This window comes from Macrobrachium rosenbergii, chromosome 6, assembly GCF_040412425.1.
Source record: "Macrobrachium rosenbergii isolate ZJJX-2024 chromosome 6, ASM4041242v1, whole genome shotgun sequence".
NCBI classification, from domain to species: domain Eukaryota; kingdom Metazoa; phylum Arthropoda; class Malacostraca; order Decapoda; family Palaemonidae; genus Macrobrachium; species Macrobrachium rosenbergii.
This window is the reverse complement of record NC_089746.1, coordinates 57,489,012-57,501,511: the sequence shown is the minus strand read 5'-3', so window position 1 is coordinate 57,501,511 and position 12,500 is coordinate 57,489,012. Positions and strand designations below refer to the sequence as shown.

Below are 12,500 nucleotides of genomic sequence, written 5' to 3'. Positions count from 1 at the left end.
CTATTACTACTACTACTATTGCTACTACTACTACTACTACTACTACTACTGCTGCTGCTGCTGCTGCTAATAATAATAATAATAATAATAATAATAATAATAATAATAATAATAATAATAATAATAATAATAATAATAATAATAATAATAATAATAATAAATCAAACTTTGCTATCATTTCTCCTGCCTATCAATTTCCAGTCATATATCACCTCAAGTCTTTCGGCAGTTCCTCCTCAATGTTGATTTTGATTGATGTTCGTGTCAGTTTCGATTTTCCAAGTTTTTGGAGGAATGGGAAAAGCAGAAGTGATTTGGTCTGTGCTTATAAATACGTTAAAATATTCGGTTATTTTTCGTATGGTGCTATGAGGTGTGAAAAAATGTTACTACCGGAAATTATTCTTAATAACGTCAAGAAGGTTCTGGCTTGTGTGGTAAGCTTTTATCTTAATAACTGTTTGAGTCGACACTTCCTGCTGTTGTCTTTGTTTTGGTTCAGGCAATTCTGATGAATAATGCGCCTCGCACAACTATAATTCGAATAATAGTAAGCAGGGGCCACAGAAAGATTGGGAAATAACTTTAAAAGCCTCAGATACCCATTTCACTAGGTTAGAAGAAGTCTTACCAACTAGAGGTTTAGTTTGGTATAAAATAGCAAAACAACCAAAGACTACAAAAAATGTATTTCTGAAAAAAAAATTGAAAGTATTGGGAATAAAGTGTATGATAATTTGGAACATTGCAGAGCAAAGGTTTAAGAACAGAGCTTTAGTCTAAGCTAAACTTTGTAAGCTAACCTAGCACAGTTAGGGGTAATTTCTTATGGAGTTCGGTCTTGCTAGGTAAGGGCTTCTAGTCCTATTTAATCGAACCAATCTTGATTATGAGGTGCCTGTGCGTAGGTCATCTACCCCCAAAAATACTATACTTCGCGGGTCCTAGTCTTCCCAAGTCAAATCTAGCTCACTTAAGGGCTACTTTAGATGGACGTCCACAGGTCCTCCAGCCTCAGTTTCATATGTGTGAGCTGCTGCCTTCTCACCTACGTTTAATTCCTTCAAGTTTATCATTTTTGCCCTTTTCTCCCCATTCAAACCCTCTACCTATCCAGCACTACAAAAAAATACTCCATAGGTTTTTAAATGTTGTATTTTTATTTTCAATACTGATTTAGTCTTGTGAAGTCATTTTTCTTTCTCTTTCTTCGTGGTCCCAACATGGATTGCGAGCGGCTTTTCAAATAGTTTCTTTTTTTCCATTCTTCATACATGTCCGAGCCACCTCAGTAAGTCGCAATACTCTGCAGCTACTTCTTTTACCGAGAAGTTTTACCCCACTTTTTGTTATCCTTTCACCTACTGATAAGCTATCAACACTTATAAGCCTCGAAGACAGGCTATAATAAACCTACATAAATTTTTCCACTTAATAACTTTATCTCAATTTTAATTCTCACTTCTCACTTCTCTTCTTGAGGGCTTACATCTCATTAAAATGCTTTATTTGGGAAGGTTGTCAAAAATAACCATTCACCTGTCATTATGCGATTCTGCTAAAACACTAACGAAGCACAAAGTTAGATAAACAAACAGTCACAATAAGGAAGGTAGGAAGACGAACAACCAAGCACTGAAATGAAGTCAGATAGAATAACAAATAAACAATGACAGTAAAACTATCAAATCAACAACCAAACATGAGAAAGGAAGACAAACAAATAACCTGGACGAACAAAAAGATAACAGTGTGGAAGTCAAAAACTGACAGCCGTTTCGCCAGATGGAATTGGTTTCAAGCTTTACGCACCTCAGAGAAAAGCAAAATAAAACAGAACAAACGTTTATGTAGGGGAATGGAAGCACAGGCGCGTAATACCAAGCGAAAGCATAGAGTCACACTGCTTTCTAATTACCAGTACAGTATTCGGGCGACTAACCCACGCTGGAAAAATGGCAGAGTTCAATCTTGGTCCAATATACCAGTATTTACTGTTCATTTGCTCTATCGACGGGATTTTCCTAAAACGGTGTTTGAACTGTGACTGCGACAGTTCTGTAACTGTAGCGAGCTCAGTCACTGAGAAGTGGAAACTTCACAGTGTTTATGGCTTCGATTAAAAATGTCAGAAAAGTTCATGGAAAATTTGTATGCAAGATTAGCAAGATAAAATATCTGTTTCATCGCATTGCATTGGTCTTAATTTTTCAAATGTGTTCAAAGGATACCGTGCTTGATGTTGATTTTAAGACCTTTTCTTATTTAAAAGCATTCATACAGAGAGAGAGAGAGAGAGAGAGAGAGAGAGAGAGAGAGAGAGAGAGAGAATATGTATTTCCAGATTCAGTTCTGACTCGATTTGAATTGTTTGTGTTCAATGCTTCTATTAAAATGAGGCCAACTATTTAATATTTACAGTCAAGGTGCATTTTTCTTGATTGTCTGTAACATTTTGTATTTTCCCACTTAGTTTAGGTGACACCCAAAATAAGTTCATGAATGACCATCCTACGCTTTAAGTAAAAAAAAAAAAAAAAAAAAAAACAGCAGTAACACAAATATGTCACTGAACTAACAACTGCTTTTATGATTAGTTAATTCCTGCATGATTATCCAAATCTCCACCATTTTCCTACTTTTTTTATTTAAATGTTTTGATACATTTCCTGTTTCACTTTTCTAGAATGGCTGACCGAACGTCACACATATATCCAAATCCTTCGGTTCTGAAAAAAAAACTGGACGTACCCACGAAAATGTTGATGTATTATTTGACAAGACACCGAAGAATGGTCGAGTTATTGTGGTATTCCTTGGCAGAATTCTTCTAGACATTTCGAAATTTCTCTTTCGTGGAATTCTTGCAAAGTCTTCGGGGGTCAGTCAAGGGTGTTTTTCATTTCTTTCGATCCTTATATACTGAGTATATATATATATTATATATATATATATTATATATATATATTATATATATAAATAAATAAATATATATATATATATATATATATATATATATATATATATATATATATATATATATATATATATATATATATATATATATATATATATATATATATATATATATATATAAATATATATATATAATATATATATATATAGAAAAGAAACTAATACATACATAAATACAATAATACATAAACCATATACATACATAAATAAATTAAATATGATTACATATAAATATATATAGAAATTTATTATATAATATATATATGTTATATATATATAACATATGTACAGTATATAGTATATATTAATTCATATATATTTATATGTAATCATATTTAATTTATTTATGTATGTAGATGGTATGTGTATTTTTGTATTTATGTACGTATTTGTTTATAGCCACATTACCATCTAAAACTTTACTCTTCTAGCAAAAAGGCTACATTCTTCTTCTTCTTCCCCTTTTCAGCCACCTCCTTTCTTGGTGATCTCAATGAACTTAATACTAACCATGTCTAATTTTGCGTCTTCCAAAATATTGTCTGTTCGTAAGGTCCGCAGTGTTCTAAGATCTTTACAGATCTCCAAGGCATCAGGCTAGCTTCGTTTTGCTGACTGATTCCTCAAAGGAGTATTAAGGCGAACTGGTTCCTGTGCGTTGTTATCTTTTATGCCTTACCTTTAAAGGCAACATTAAAGCATTCCACTGGAAACACGCTCTCTTCAAGTCAATCTACAGTTGACTCAACTTCTAATATCACTTAATTTTTCGAAGTGTTATATATAGCTTTTACTTTCTTGAATATGTTGAATACAAAATCTCCTCTTTCAGATAACCAGTATGGCTTCCGTAGTGCACGGTCTACTGTGCGACCTTCTAAGGTATCTCACTGAAGTTCACTATCTGCTCCTTTCTACCATCTCTGGAGGTATCCCACAGGGTGCTGTACTTTCACCCACTTTTTTCGTCCTCTTCATCGGGGACCTTTTCTATTCTGCGCCTTTTCCTAGTCATACAATCGTTGCTGAATCAACCCTCCATATTTCATCTTCAGTAACTTTGTAGTTTTCTGTCGATCACACTTGTCTTAAATTGTACAGTACGACCTTCGTCTTTAGCTGTTTTGTGAGCTCATTTGAATGGAAGTCTGGCAACTTAGTCAAATTTAAGGCCTCGAAGACAGTTTCTTCCCGTTTTGCTTTTCCTTTTCCATCCAGTTCTTCATTTTTTTCTAAAGAGTTATTTAACAATTTCTCACTCATACAGATATTTTGGGTTTCCAGGATTCATCTAATTTTATTTGAGAGATCAAGTTGTTCAAATGATTTAATCTGCCTCTAGAGAATTACAGTAGTCATGCTGAACAGATGACGTAATTCTTTTCTCTATCTCATTTACTTACGTTCTAGGTAACAATTGTATGAGACACAACCCTCCGTATGTCAGTTTGTTTGATCAACAATCCCACTCTCAACCAATGTTTCAATCCCCTTCCCCTCAGCAGTAGGATGGGATCGCTCTCATTATTTATAAGTATTATTTTAAGCAACCCCGGACCACCCATCAAGCCACCTTTTCCCACATCTTCTCTGTGAAAATCGATAACTGTTCCTTTCACTCTACAGACAAGCTTTACAAGCTTTGAAATTCTCTTCCCACTACTGTTCTTCCTGACTCGTATAACCTTCCTTCCTTGAAGAAGCGGGACTCATCCTTCTTGATCCAGCCCTGCCCTTCATCCTGTTTCTTCCTTTTCTAGTTTTTTCGTTGCTCTTAAAAAATGATTATACATTGTAATAATGATGTTAATGTGAACTGTCACATTTCAATAAATCCACATATACATAGACATATGAATATGTTTGAGTAATATTACCGAATCACCATTAAAGTTGATGGTGTGTGGGTGGGCATTCAAAAAGAATCCCATTACAAAGAATGGCCCCGTAGGGGGTTAGTGCCGTCAGTGCACCTCACAGGGTGCACTGTAGGCATTACTAAGGTTTTTTGCAGCGTCCTCTCGACCCCTAGCTGCAACCCCTTTCACTCCCTTTACTGTACCTCCATTCATATTATCTTTCTTCCATCTTGCTATCCACCCTCACATAACAATCATTTCATTGTGCAACTGCGAGGTTCTCTTCCTGTTACACCTTTCGAACCTACCTGCTCACAATATCCTCTCCAGCGCTGAATGACCTCATAGGTCCCAGTGCTTGGCCTTTGGACTAAACTCTACATTCCATTCCATTCCATTCCATTACAAAGAATGGAAAAAGTCAAAGAATTAGAGGGGTGACAGATAGACTAAGTATCCCCCTTACAGGAGACAGTTAGACTAAGTCTCTCCCCTGGTTTACCAGCGGTAAACAGGAGAAAACTGTATCAAAATTATAAATGCAACCAGCCTCCGTATTAACGAACCTCAAATTAACGCGGAGACTTTTACTACCAAGGCAAGTGTGTTATGATTCAGTCATGAGAATTCTCCGAGAGCGAATATAACTAATATACATAACTAATGCACCGCTTGAAAACTTTTGGTGAAGAGGGACATGTTATCCCACATCAAATTTCTTTTTTTTTTTTTTTTTAATACAACGATATCGCCCAGCACATTAGCATTGCTCCTCGAAATAACCTAAAGAACTGGTAGGCATGGCTTAACGCGCGATGTATGCAAATAAACAGAAGAGAATATTAGGCACTTTGCATAGATATTAACTTCAAACTTTGCATACAAATAAGTCGGATGCTGTCTTTCGGCTGAGGTAGAATTTGCATCAACAATGCCTCGTCCCGCGTTAATGCATCTCAATAGTAGGAAATTACCCTTTGCAAGCTTATCTGATTGAATGTGGTTGTAGGGAATTACAGATAAAAAAAGATGATTTGAGTCTGTGCTGGTTAGATTAATCTAAAGAAGTTAAAAGTATTTAGAACACAGTATAAGTCATTCATAGTAAATGAGAACTTTTAAGTGCGGGAAAAAATATATATATATATACGCACACACACACATATATATAAATTATATATATATATATATATATATATATATATATATATATATATATATATATATATATATATATATATATATATATATATATATATATATATACACTATCCAACCACAAAAGGCGTACAAGCCAGAAGTGAGATGCTTGGGTGGAGCTGCAGCAGGGGTGGGAATTCGAAGTGCTGTTGATGAGCCATGTGTGTGTGTGTGTGTGGGTTTAAGAAGAGGCTGATGTGGAAGATGTTTACACAAAGGGCTCATCCATGATTCAGCAGGTAAAGGATATATGCAGCAGTAAAGGTTAGTTTTATTTCTGGAATAACTTCCTTGGGGACAAATGCGTCATAATATATATATATATATATATATATATATATATATATATATATATATATATATATATATATATATATATATATATATATATATATATATATATATATATATATATATATATATATATATATATATATATATATATATATATATATATATATATATATATATATATATATATGTATGTATACACACACACACACACACACACACACACACATATATATATATATATATATATATATATATATATATATATATATATATATATATATGAATAATATGTGTGTGTGTGCGTGTGTATGTATGTGCGTTTGTATGAATGCAGAATTCACATGATTTATGAATACAGATAGACTTCCTTCTCAACTGTTAGAGGGGTAGGCTACAATGCACCAAACACGAGGGACACTTAGAAGAATCACGTGATCATACATATCTGGCGAGGACAAATAACAAAAGCTCCTGGAGAAGTAATGGTATCTGGAAGTTTAGTGGCATGGAAGAAAATAAGTATTTCGGGATAGGAACTTTGGGAATACTGAGATAGATAAGAAAATTTTTGAAAGAAACAAAGTTGGTAAAAAAAATATTTGTGGGTTTGAAATGTCATAATTTGTAGTTAAGGAAAACAAGTAAAAAATGTGCCCAAGTTTCTTCGGCGCAATCAGGTTTTATGTACAGCGTCTAATGATGGATGAAACTCTCAGCCACGGCATATGAAACTCTCACCAGCGTCCCATGAAACTTTCAGCCACGGCCCGCTGGTGGCCTGTGTTGTTGGCACCTAAAGCAGTGCCATACGCACGATCATGGCTAATTTTAACCTTGGATAAAATAAAAACTACTGAGGCTAGAGGGCTGCAGTTTTGTATGTTTGATGATTGGGGGGGTGGATGATCAACATACCAATTTGCAGCCCTCTTGCCTTAGTAGTTCTTAAGATCTGAGGACGGACAGAAAAAGTGCGGACGGATAGACAAATAGCCATCTCAATAGTTTTCTTTTACAGAAAACTAAAAACTAATAAAAACTACTGAGGCTAGAGGGCTGCAATTTGGTATGTTTGATGATTGGAGGGTGGATGATCAACATATCAATTAGCAGCGCTCTAGTCTCAGTAGTTTGTAAGATCTGAGGGCGGACAGAAAAAGTGCGGACGGACAGAGAAATAGCCATTTCAGTAGTTTTCTTTTACAGAAAACTAAAAGGGGTAGAGGCTGATGCAAAATGATCACGGGCAAGTGAAGGACTTGAATAATGAAAGTCTGTGAGAGTATTTACGAATGATTGTACACCCATAGCAGTACTAATGATGATGTACGATACTTCAAAGATAATAAAGAGAAAATTATGTACTTGGAAATAGAGTTAGTATTCACGTTAATATCTTAGTAAAAAGTTGGATTTTCTGTCTTCATCTTAATAGGAGGAAGAGGTTATCTATACATTATTTAAAACAGTACCTTGAGGGTTGGTATGTGGACAAACTTTGTTGATCAATTGAAATAAATGTTTTCTATTTGCAGGAGTTTTGTATAAATATACTAAGTTTATTCTACCTTTTCAGATAAAGTTTAGAAAAATGTCATAACGTTGTCAGTTTTTCTAAAATAGTGTTAATTTAACCAAGGATCGACATCTTTCCATGAAAATGGTGCTTGTGAACAAATGATAATGACAGATGATGCAACGAAATCTCTCTTCTGATTTAGTGATTTTTGTAGACTCGTGTTTGAGATCATTTTGGAAACTTGGGATCGACGAGAACAACCTGGACATATTTTTGAAAGAAGTAGAAAAAACACACGCGGAAATTCTTGGTTATCTTTGAGCTTGTAATAAATAAAAAAAATTGAAAATGTTATCATACTGAACCTTTTCTTCGCTGTTTAGTTTAATTTTCAAAATAATTATCTGCCTTTGTTTCATGTACTGTAAACCTTACGACTGAAAAAATGGCTATGAAATTTAGTTTTCATTAAACATCTCGTCCTTTCACGAAAAACAGAGACCCTCAAATAAAAAAACAATTGTAAAGAACGGAACACCAAAACACTGGAAAGTAATCATGTCGTCTACGGCTTGCATACTCTGCGGTTTCGTCACTTTCCTAGCCAACACCCAGCCAGTTTATCTTCTGCCGGAGATCATCACGATAGGTGAGTACCAGGAAAAAATGTCTTTAGCCTTAAACAATTTCCTGATTGTAATGACCACGTAAAAAAAAAAAAAAAAAAATATATATATATATATATATATATATATATATATATATATATATATATATATATATATATATATATATATATATAAATATATATATGACCGTGAAATGTTTTCTGCTAAAACCAGAATAACATCAAATATAAGGGAGCCCATAAAAATGCCAAAATGTGGAAAATAAAGGCTATATTTCAGAGACCAAACTGTCTCTCTCCTGCTCCTCCTCCTCCTCCTCCTCCTCCTCTGTCTCACTATTTGCCTGAGGAGAGAGACAATTTGGTCTCTGAAATATAGCCTTTATTTTCCACATTTTGGCGTTTCTATGGGCTCCTTTATATTTGATATATATATATATGTATGTATGTATGTATGTATGTATGTATGTATGTATGTATGTATATATATATATATATATATATATATATATATATATATATATATATATATATATATATATATATATATATATATCCATAACGTTCATGGCAACAGGTGAGTATTCAAATAATTTTCTGGTCACTTTTTTTTTCTTAGAGATGGCAGATGCAACAGCAACTCCTGAACTTACTTATTGTACTGCTGTACCTACGAGCTGTATTATTGTCTACTTTTTGCCAGGCTACCATTTTACACATCATACATTTCTGAATAAGTTCCTTAAATTGATTGTTAAGTGCTCAGTGCAGGTTGGAACCATGTGGAATTATTTTTAGCTGTAAGATATAAAAGAAATACTCAAATTTGGAATTTTTACGTTTTTAGGATTGTGGACACGGAGAAACCGTATTATCATCTTCGACCTTGAAAGACAAATTTTCTCTCGCATAAGAATATTTAAGGATTATCTCTTCAATGTTCTTACAAATTAGAGGATTTGATAGTCCATTCCGAAAAAAAGGTAAAACATTTGTTCCACATTGCTTGTGAAAATCCTTGTTCAGTTCTTTACAAGAGAGTCGGGTGCGATGATGTGTAATATATTACATGACTAATAGTAAGTTTTCTAAACTCCGAATAATTTCCCAAAGGAAATCGAGACATTTTCTTGGATAAAAACCTTTGACAGGAAAGACAGAAACTATTCTGACAACGTCAATCTTTATAGGCCACAGGCATCTGCAGAAACCTGACATTTCTTGAGGAGCTCCGCACAAACACACACACACACATATACATACACACACATATATATACACAAACACACACACACATATACATATAACATTTATATATACAATATACATTTATATATACAATATACATACGCATTGTATAACAGCTTAACTATGAATAACAACACAAGATGATTATCCACGAAATCGCTTCCCCACAATAAAAACTCCAATAGGATGACATGACTAACGAGAAATATTCCTGACCTTCCAAATCGTCAAGCGATGCTCTAAACTCTTGCAAAGATTAATGACAATTCTCCGGTCTTTACTATCGTCTTTTCAAAGAACTGGACCTTTTGATGATCAATTTTCACCAAGTAAATGTTTTGACTCTTTCCTTAAACATACAAAAGCCCCAACAAAGATCAGAAGGGGATTGTTTGCCTTCAGCAAGATATTACTTCCTGTGATTACCGGAGAGAGCCATGTGGATTCAGCCTTTATTGGTACACCACATATTCAACGTACTTGTGATCTGACACTCTGACATCCCTTTGGCAGAACGCGTTCAAGAAATGAAGAAAGAGAGAAAGAAATGAAAGCACAAATGAGAAAGCGGAATGTTTCGTTATTTTTTGTATGTGGCAACTGAAATGATGACGTCACAAACAGACGTTGTCTAGTCTAACGGTCCAATTATGCCATTAAATAAATCAGAAGATATTATTAATTCGTTTAACACTCAACGTCTTATCGACAAGACGCGAACTCTAACATGACAAATAAACGATTTCGCTGCGAATTCGTTACGAACAAAAGAAATGCAACACGATAATCGACGAAAGAAATACAAAACAAACATCGTGGACTGTGTCACTTTGGAAAGGGAATTGTCCAGACAAAATTATTTGCAGTTGCGCTCGGATAAAGACTAGTGCTTAAACTGGGTCAGGAGAAAAAAAAAAAAAGTTCCGTAATTAGGGAACTCTCATTGGGATCGCCAAGGGATTAGGGTGGCTCCTGTTAATCCCTCTTTGTCATTTATTATCTCTTTAAGCCTCCACACTGGTCTGCTTCTCCCCCTGTAATGTGAAGTGAATGCATTTGACAAACAAGGTATATTTTGACAAATAAGGTAGCATACGTTCCTGTTTGTTGGGTAGAAGGTATATTCTGACAGATTAGACAGCATGCGTCCCTGTTTGTTGGGTAGAAGGTATACTTTGACATATAAGGTAGCATGCGTCTCTGTTTGTTGGGTAGAAGGTATATTTTGACAAATAAGGTAGCATACGTTCCTGTTTGTTGGGTAGAAGGTATATTCTGACAGATTAGACTGCATGCGTCCCTGTTTGTTGGGTAGAAGGTATACTTTGACATATAAGTTTGCGTCTCTGTTTGTTGGGTAGAAGGTATATTTTGACAAATTAGCATACGTCCCTGTTTGTTGGGTAGAAGGTATATTCTGACAGATTAGACAGCGTCCCTGTTTGTTGGGTAGAAGGTATACTTTGACATATAAGGTAGCATGCGTCTCTGTTTGTTGGGTAGAAGGTATATTTTGACAAATAAGGTAGCATACGTTCCTGTTTGTTGGGTAGAAGGTATATTCTGACAGATTAGACAGCATGCGTCCCTGTTTGTTGGGTAGAAGGTATACTTTGACATATAAGGTAGCATGCGTCTCTGTTTGTTGGGTGGAAGGTATATTTTGACAAATAAGGTATATTTTTTGTTGGGTAGAAGGTATATTCAAGATTAGACAGCATGCGTCCCTGTTTGTTGGGTAGAAGGTATACTTTGACATATAAGGTAGCATGCGTCCCTGTTTGTTGGGTAGAAGGTATATTTTGACAGATTAGACAGCATGCGTCCCTGTTTGTTGGGTAGAAGGTATATTTTGACAGATTAGACAGCATGCGTCCCTGTTTGTTGGGTAGAAGGTATACTTTGACATATAAGGTAGCATGCGTCTCTGTTTGTTGGGTAGAAGGTATATTTTGACAAATTAGGCAACATGCGTCCCTGTTTGTTGGGTAGAATGTATATTTTGACAAATTAGACAACATGCGTCCCTGTTTGTTGGTAGAAGGTATATTTTGACAAATTAGAGAGCGTGCGTCTCTGTTTGTTGGGTAGAATGTATATTTTGACAAATTAGACAACATGCGTCCCTGTTTGTTAGGTGGAAGGTGTATTCTGACTAATTAGACAGCGTGCGTCCATGTTTGTTGGGGAGAAGGTATATTTTGACAAATTAGAGAGCATGAGTCCCTGTTTGTTGGGAAGAAGGTATATTTTGACAAATAAGGCAGCATGGGTCCCTGTTTGGTGGTTAGAGTCCGGAGGTCCATAATAATCGTCCTTTCATACCTTTTTACATGGGACAGTGCTGGCATAAGGCCGGCTTAATCTTAACCAATCAGCTGTCCAGGGTAGCTTGAATTTGTTCTCTATGGCAGTAATGACTTTTAAGAAATTTCGCATTAATGATTATTATTATTATTATTATTATTATTATTATTATTATTATTATTATTATTATTATTATTATTATTATAAATAAGGAATGATGCCAATGATAATGATGATATTAATGGCATTAATATGTACGCAGGTAAAACAAGTAAATGATGTTATAGTCAAGAATTTAGAAATCTATCGCAAAATAAGACCTCCCTTGCTTGCTCCTGGTTAAAGCAGATAGAATAAAAGTTTCCTCTGATCAAACAAAGATCTTATACGACATTTGCATGAAACATGACAAGTAAGCAATGCAAAAGAAACTTCAATCGCAAACAGGCACGTATAACCTAATTTACAG

The 12,500-nt window shown here is 34.7% G+C and overlaps 1 pseudogene; it reads left to right on the top strand.

Moving 5' to 3' along the window:
- LOC136839613 (glutamate receptor ionotropic, kainate 2-like) overlaps nucleotides 1-12,500 on the top strand; it is a 222,820-nt pseudogene that overhangs the window by 3,341 nt on the left and 206,979 nt on the right.